This window comes from Perca fluviatilis, chromosome 16, assembly GCF_010015445.1.
Source record: "Perca fluviatilis chromosome 16, GENO_Pfluv_1.0, whole genome shotgun sequence".
Classification (NCBI taxonomy): Eukaryota; Metazoa; Chordata; class Actinopteri; order Perciformes; family Percidae; genus Perca; species Perca fluviatilis.
Genome location: NC_053127.1, coordinates 349,859 through 356,671, shown reverse-complemented (window position 1 = coordinate 356,671; position 6,813 = coordinate 349,859).

Here is a 6,813-nt window from a genome sequence, read left to right as displayed (position 1 = left end):
TTTCTAAACTTTTAGGCATTTGAGTCAATTCAAGTTTTTATGTTGGTGTGCTGAAAGCTCAGAGAACACAGGGAAACATGAACGGCAAGAAGCTGACGAGACCGTTTTGGTTGCCCCCGGGATGGGACATTTTGTTATAAAAAACGAACGGATCGAAGCGTCGATAAGAGAGCATGGTTGTGTGCAAGCTATGCAACAAGGAATTCACATCTCACCGGAGCACATCGAGCCATTTAGCAGCTAGCGTGGACGTTAGCCCGACTCCGAGTACAAGGATCCACACCCAACCTCCACTCCACCAGATGACTGGTTTAAGGACCAGGGTAACTAAGTCTGAATGGACTTGAAAGTATTGTGTTTTACTAAAGAAGGTCTACCTACCTATAGGCTACCTGAATTTTTGAAATGTACTATATTTCTAAATATGCTGTTGCTACACTTAATGGCAAAAATTGCACTGGTCTGCTGGACTTGGTTGAACAAAAATAAACAATATTTTGTTGCTTAAGCTTATGTATTCAGTCATTCAATGGTATACTAAAAATCCATGTGAAAAAAATTACTTCTCACTGTTCTCAGGTCAAATATTTATGCAATTAAAATGCGATTAATTTCGATTAATTAATTACAAAGCCTGTAATTAATTAGATTAATTTTTTTAATCGAGTCCCGGCCCTAATATAAATATGAGAGTAAATATTAAATGAATATGTGTATACCATTGTCTTAGTACATTACTCATAATGTACATCATTAAGCAGTCACATCAACATTAAACATTTTCATTTCGATATTTAGTCTTAATCATATCTCCAAGTTGTTGATACATTTAATCATCATGGTTTCAAACCCCATCTCAGCACTAAACCTTACACAACTTACACAGGTCACCAGGAAAGATGCAGCAAGTGCTAGAGTCTAGAAAAATACAAATTAAGGTATTCCCCTTTTCAAACCAGGTTTCTAGGAAGTCTTTGAATGGATCATTTATGCCTGTATTTACCCAAAAATAGTTTACAGATGTTTTATGTCAGACTTTACCTAAAGCCAAAGTTATTTCTATCAAATTTTCATCAATCCAATTCAGATTCGAACAATGAAACGTACTTTAAACATTTCTTGACACATCAACTAAATACTTATCTTAAAAGTAAAAATAAGTACTTCTAATTATCTTCTCCTAATAGTGTGTGTATTTTCAGAATGTGAGTCTGTGTGCTACTTAACTTCACAGTGTGTCAGATGTGTCAGAGCAGAACGGTCTCTCGCCCCCCCCCTTCTCCCAGTCCGTCTGCTGGTCCGTACCTCCAGACGGTTTTCACCGGTCCTGCAGCTGGAGGGGGAGCGAGATGGACGCCACTGACACAAATGAGGCGCCGTGTGGCACAAAACAGAACTCCAAAAAGCATTATTTATTCTTTTATCAATATTATCACTTGGAAAAGTGTCTACTTATTTTAGTGAATATCAGATATTATAAAACAGCATTTCTTTCCCTCATGCTGGTTTAACTCTATAAAATCCATACAAATTGTGCTAAAAAGGAAACACTGTTTTTGTAATTGTTCTCTTTTAGATTACTTTAAGGGTTGTGTTTCAGTAAATAGTGAAAGTCAATCAAAACAAAACAAAATTTTATTTAGAAAAGTTTTTAAATTTAAAAAAATTATGTGAACACCCCATTCATTAAACACCCTATTTATTATTGCTACTATATCCCTTCTATTTGAGGCATGACAAGCTCATGACTCAAAAAAAACGCAGCACATATAAATCTGTTCAGTGGTTTAGCCATTAACACTGCCCTGTGTTACACAGCAAAACCTGAATAAAAGCAACACAAAATTCAATAAATCATTTCTTTTAAAAGAAAACCATTCACCAAAGTATTTTCAACGTCAACATCAATTAATTTAGTTTTAACCTATTTGTGATATAGCAAATCAAAATACAAACCAGGGACGTCACTAGGATTGAAAGAAAGGGGGGGCTTAGCCCCCAGGGTATGTGTAACTTGTGTTGGCAAAATCTTTGCACTCACATCTTTCGTTACTGTATTAGAGCTACACATATGTCAACCACCAGTCAAGAAACCAAGATGTTAACAAGTCAAACGTGACAGACATATCCTCTTCTTCCATTTCAACTCAGTTCCTTCTGTCTTAATCTTTAAGATAAAACTAAACCCTGATGCTAATTTCATGACTTCGAAATGCAAAGTGGTCACATGAAACAACATCCAAAATGTCCAAAAACTGACAGAGGCCAAATAGCTAATAAGTTGGTAAGTTAAACAAATATGAAAAATAGCAGTACAAGAAAAAGAATAGGCATCACTGCATACTTTATCATGTAAGATATTACTACGGATCCTATTTAAAGTGGCTACTGTCTAAATACAATAACCTGATGGCGGGAGGAATAAAATATTTGGAGTAATGATTACTGTATATACTGTATTGACTGTATGTGTCAGGGTTTGTGACTTGGACCCAAAAGCAGACTGGCAGACAGTATGAAGTTTACACAGTTTATTGCTGAATTCAGACAAGGTAGAATAATGGACAGGTGGGAAACTCCTCTCAGATGACCAAGCAGGTTGTAGACACAGGCAGAGAGACGAAGCATGCAGGACTGGTGATGGCAGGTGGAAAGTGGCGTCAGCAGGCAGCTTGAGAGTTTGTAGCACAGAGTGGTTCTCCTTCAAACATAAGAGCAGAATTCAGGTTTGCAGGCACAACGACAGGTTACAAAAGTTCCTCAGTAGAATGAACCAGGACATTCACCTACTTGACTAGACTTAACTATCCGGCGCCGAACAGAGAACAGCCACAGCTTATGAAGCTGTGCTGACGAGCCACAGAAAACAGGTGGTTGATTTGGAAAGTGCCTGCAGCTGTGAGTTGACCTGGGAGTGGCTAGCCACACACTGCGCTGTGAGGGAGGAGAAACAGGGAGAGCAGAGGAGAGGGAGAGAGAGAGAGAGAAAACTCCAGGGAAGCCTAGCTTGTCACTTCCCCACCAGTGGAGTCGTGACAGTATGTAGGACTGCTTTCATTTCATTTTCACATGTGTATCAGTGGGGTAACATGTAGTCTACTACACAGTAGTAGACTACATGTTATGGTGCGTACTGCACCGCGAACTCAGAACAGCGAAGTTACAGATTAGCCTATTTGTTTCTTTATAATAGGCATACATAAATCACATCCCAAATCACTACTGGTCAAAACATTAATGAATAGGTGCGGCCTCAGTAAGAGCGTTCTCCCCATGTAGGCTAGGCTGATTTGGGCGGATTTGAATCCGACCTGCGGCCCTTTGCTGCTTGTCATTCCCTCTCTTCTCTCCCCCTTTCCTGTCTATCCACTGTCACTATTAAATAAAAAATAATCAAAAAAAGAAGTTTGCCTTTCCAGTTCAATAAACCAAGTACTGCCATCTGACTCACCCATCACAAGACAATGTTACAATGAATTATATCATACCAAAGCATTGTATGGCTCAAGACTATGGCAATATAGTATTCACTAAAAAGCACCCAAGCAGAAAGCACAATAGTAATTCTGAAACGTGATTGACTGAAGATACAACAATGCCATCACACAACACAGCTGAGCGCAGGTTGTTAAATAACAGTCACTTAGTCAGCTGCTACTTCACAAACTGCAAAAGCCAACATATAGCTAGGCTACTGCACTTGACCACTAAGTCTCACACAGGCCTAGATAGCAGCATCACAAAATTATTATGCAATACGTCTGATATGCATGGCTTTTCAATAAACTAAACTAAATATGTACATTATCTGGTCACACGGTCACAACAGATTATATTAACCTACTCAATTTACAGATAGCATAATAGCTCTTACCTTTAGAAGTTCTAATTTCTTGTCTTTTTCTTTGCAAAGTCGCAGATCAAATCCTCAAAGTCCAGCTCCCTCAGCAGCTCGCTAAACCCTACTGCTGTGTGTTGGTAGAACTTTACAGGCAACGCAACAAATGTCTCCGGTGGACAGTGATATAGAATCCACTCCCGTGGTACCGTTTCACCGTTGTGAAGGTGTCGGGTCTGTGCCTCGTTAGTGAGAGAGCGGGTCTTTCTGCCGCCAGCCTCGTCCCCCCTCCGAGATGCTGGACATTTAGCCGCCGATTCTGAAAGGCTGATATCCCTCTGGGTATAACTTCCTCCGGACGGTCTCTGTAATCGGTCCCCGTAGTGCAGGGTCTTCAGAGATGATGGTACCTGAGGGGCCATTACCTTGTTCTGTAATGCTGATGACCGTCCGGCCTCATCTCTGTCTTTTTCCACAACAACTTCGCTAAAGTTAACGTTAGCCACCGTTAGCTGTGGCTGAGTGTAGCTGGTAGAAGGCAGCGATTCTTCCAAGCTAACGTTGGTTAGCTCCTCGACATGACGACATCCTCCTCTTCGTCATTCCCAGCTCTTTTAAAAAAGCTTTTTATTCGCGGGACATTTTTTATAGCAGCCGCTTCTTTCTCTCCCTTTTCCACACTTTCACTCGCTGATACAACCCAATCTGACGGGGTGGAGTGCCCGCGGACGGACGCTGGCTGCCGGCTGGCTGCCGGCTGGCTGCCGGCTGGCCGCGGACGGACGCTGGCTGCCGGCTGGCTGCCGGCTGGCTGCCGGCTGGCTGCCGGCTGGCTGGCTGCCCGCGGACGGGACGCTGGCTGCCGGCTGGCTGCCCGCTGGCTGCCGGCTGGCTGCCGGCTGGCTGCCGGCTGGCTGCCCGCGGACGGACGCTTATGGAAAGCCAAAAGGGTCACAATTCGTCACAATTCGCACGGCGTTTTGAACGGCGTTTGTGGCGCCACCTGGCGTTTATTAAACGCCACTACACGTCTAATAAACGCCACTGCGGCGGTTAATAAACGCCACCACGCGTGCGACGTCACCAGGCGTTTAATAAACGCCACCAGATGCTTATTAGACACCTGGTGGCGTTTTGATAATCAACTCCGCCCTGTGGCTTTCACAGCCAATAGATTTGAACTCTAATCACCCAATCAGTAAAGAAGGAGGTCAGGCAACACTAATCAAGCACGGATCTCCTTTGCAGCTTGTTTAAGTAGCCCAAAGAAAATGCGCAACTTTGTAGTATGTTACTTTTGTATTGCCAGACATCAGTAGGCACTGGGTGCTCATACTTTATTTAATTAATCAACCCAAATACCGGTCTATTACTAAAAGACCAAGAGAGGGGTTAACATGAAGAGTAAGCAGATTTTCAAAAATACTGTACTCTTAATTCAACTACTAGGAACCAAAGAGTAGCTTACCAGAAAATCGGACAACTCGGAAAATCTTGACAAAAAGGATTAATAGTTTCTGTAAAGGGCATGCAACAATCAAACCTAAATATTATTATAAATCTTATTTAATTACTACAAAAAAATGCTAGTTTGGGACAATTTAAGACAGTCACAGCTGTCTTGCATACAGTCAGTTAAATAAGAATTAGTTATCTCAATAAAAACTAAATTTAAATTATAATGGCAGCATAGGGCACTATCACCATTTATTTGAATTCCAGTAAAGCGCAATTGACCTGAAGATGGCTAGATATATTAATTCTTTCCTCTACTTTCATATCTTTATGCAAAAACACCCACCAGCTCTATATAAAGCAACTAAATTAAACATACGCGTCATACTTCATTTGACCTTTCAGGAGACTTACCTTGACACAGGAACAGCAGGTGTCAGATCCCTCAACACATTCAAATACTATGGTTTATGATCTTGATTCAATTGGACATTAAGTTGTAATGATAAATCATTATAAGTATTTTCATTTATTTTTATTCCATGCATTACTAAAAATATCAAGCTGAAAAATGTACTGACAAACACAAAAGCATGACAGATATAAAACATGACATTTATTAAATAACATCAAAAATTCAGCAGCACGAGGGTGCAAGTAGTCCTTTGTGCATAGTTTCTGGTATATATTTATATTTTTATATTTATAATTATATTTAAAGGACCACGTGACATCACAGTGCTTTGCTGTCACCATTTTTGTGTCTGGTCAAAGCTACATCATATCAACCACAACAGCTAGAGGAGACGGATATGTGATACACACAAGAGAATACACGGAACAAATAGTTTTTGTCCGTAACGTTAACCAGCCGTCAGCCCTTAACGAACATCTTGCTAGTTAACGTTACTAGCACGATCAATCTAGACTTAACCACCACAAAAATAACACTGTTGATTATTGATGACTTGCATGTCCTGTTATCACATACTGTACATTTGTTTTTCTTCAACTGCCATATCTTGGTGTCATTTACCTCTCGTGCAACAGCGTATTGATGGGCATCTGGACTCATGAGATACTCCAGTGTATGGGGATGTATTATGTACAAGTTAATGTTAAATGTGTCAGGAAAAGTAAGTTTGGGCTGACGTATGGCTGGGCAATTTATATATAAATTTTAGAGTATCGTTCAATATGTTTGATGTTGAGATGGAAAAAAATGTGAAAGGTCCAGTGGAGGTGAGTTAAGCAGGAATGGTTCAGGAGGTTCTTTTCTTGACTGCCATGCAGGGCTGCGATGGAGAGCTGACAGTCAAGTGACACCTTTCAAAACAATGGATGACCCCGCAGCCTCCCCGGGAAAAGTTGAACTGGATCAGCACTGTTTCGGAGAATGTGATCTCCCTTACAGGAAGTTGTAGATCAGTGGTTCTCAACCTTTTTTGTGCCAGCGCCCCCCTATCCATTATCCAGGTCCCTAACGCCCCCCATCAAATATTATGTAGGCTAATTGCCCT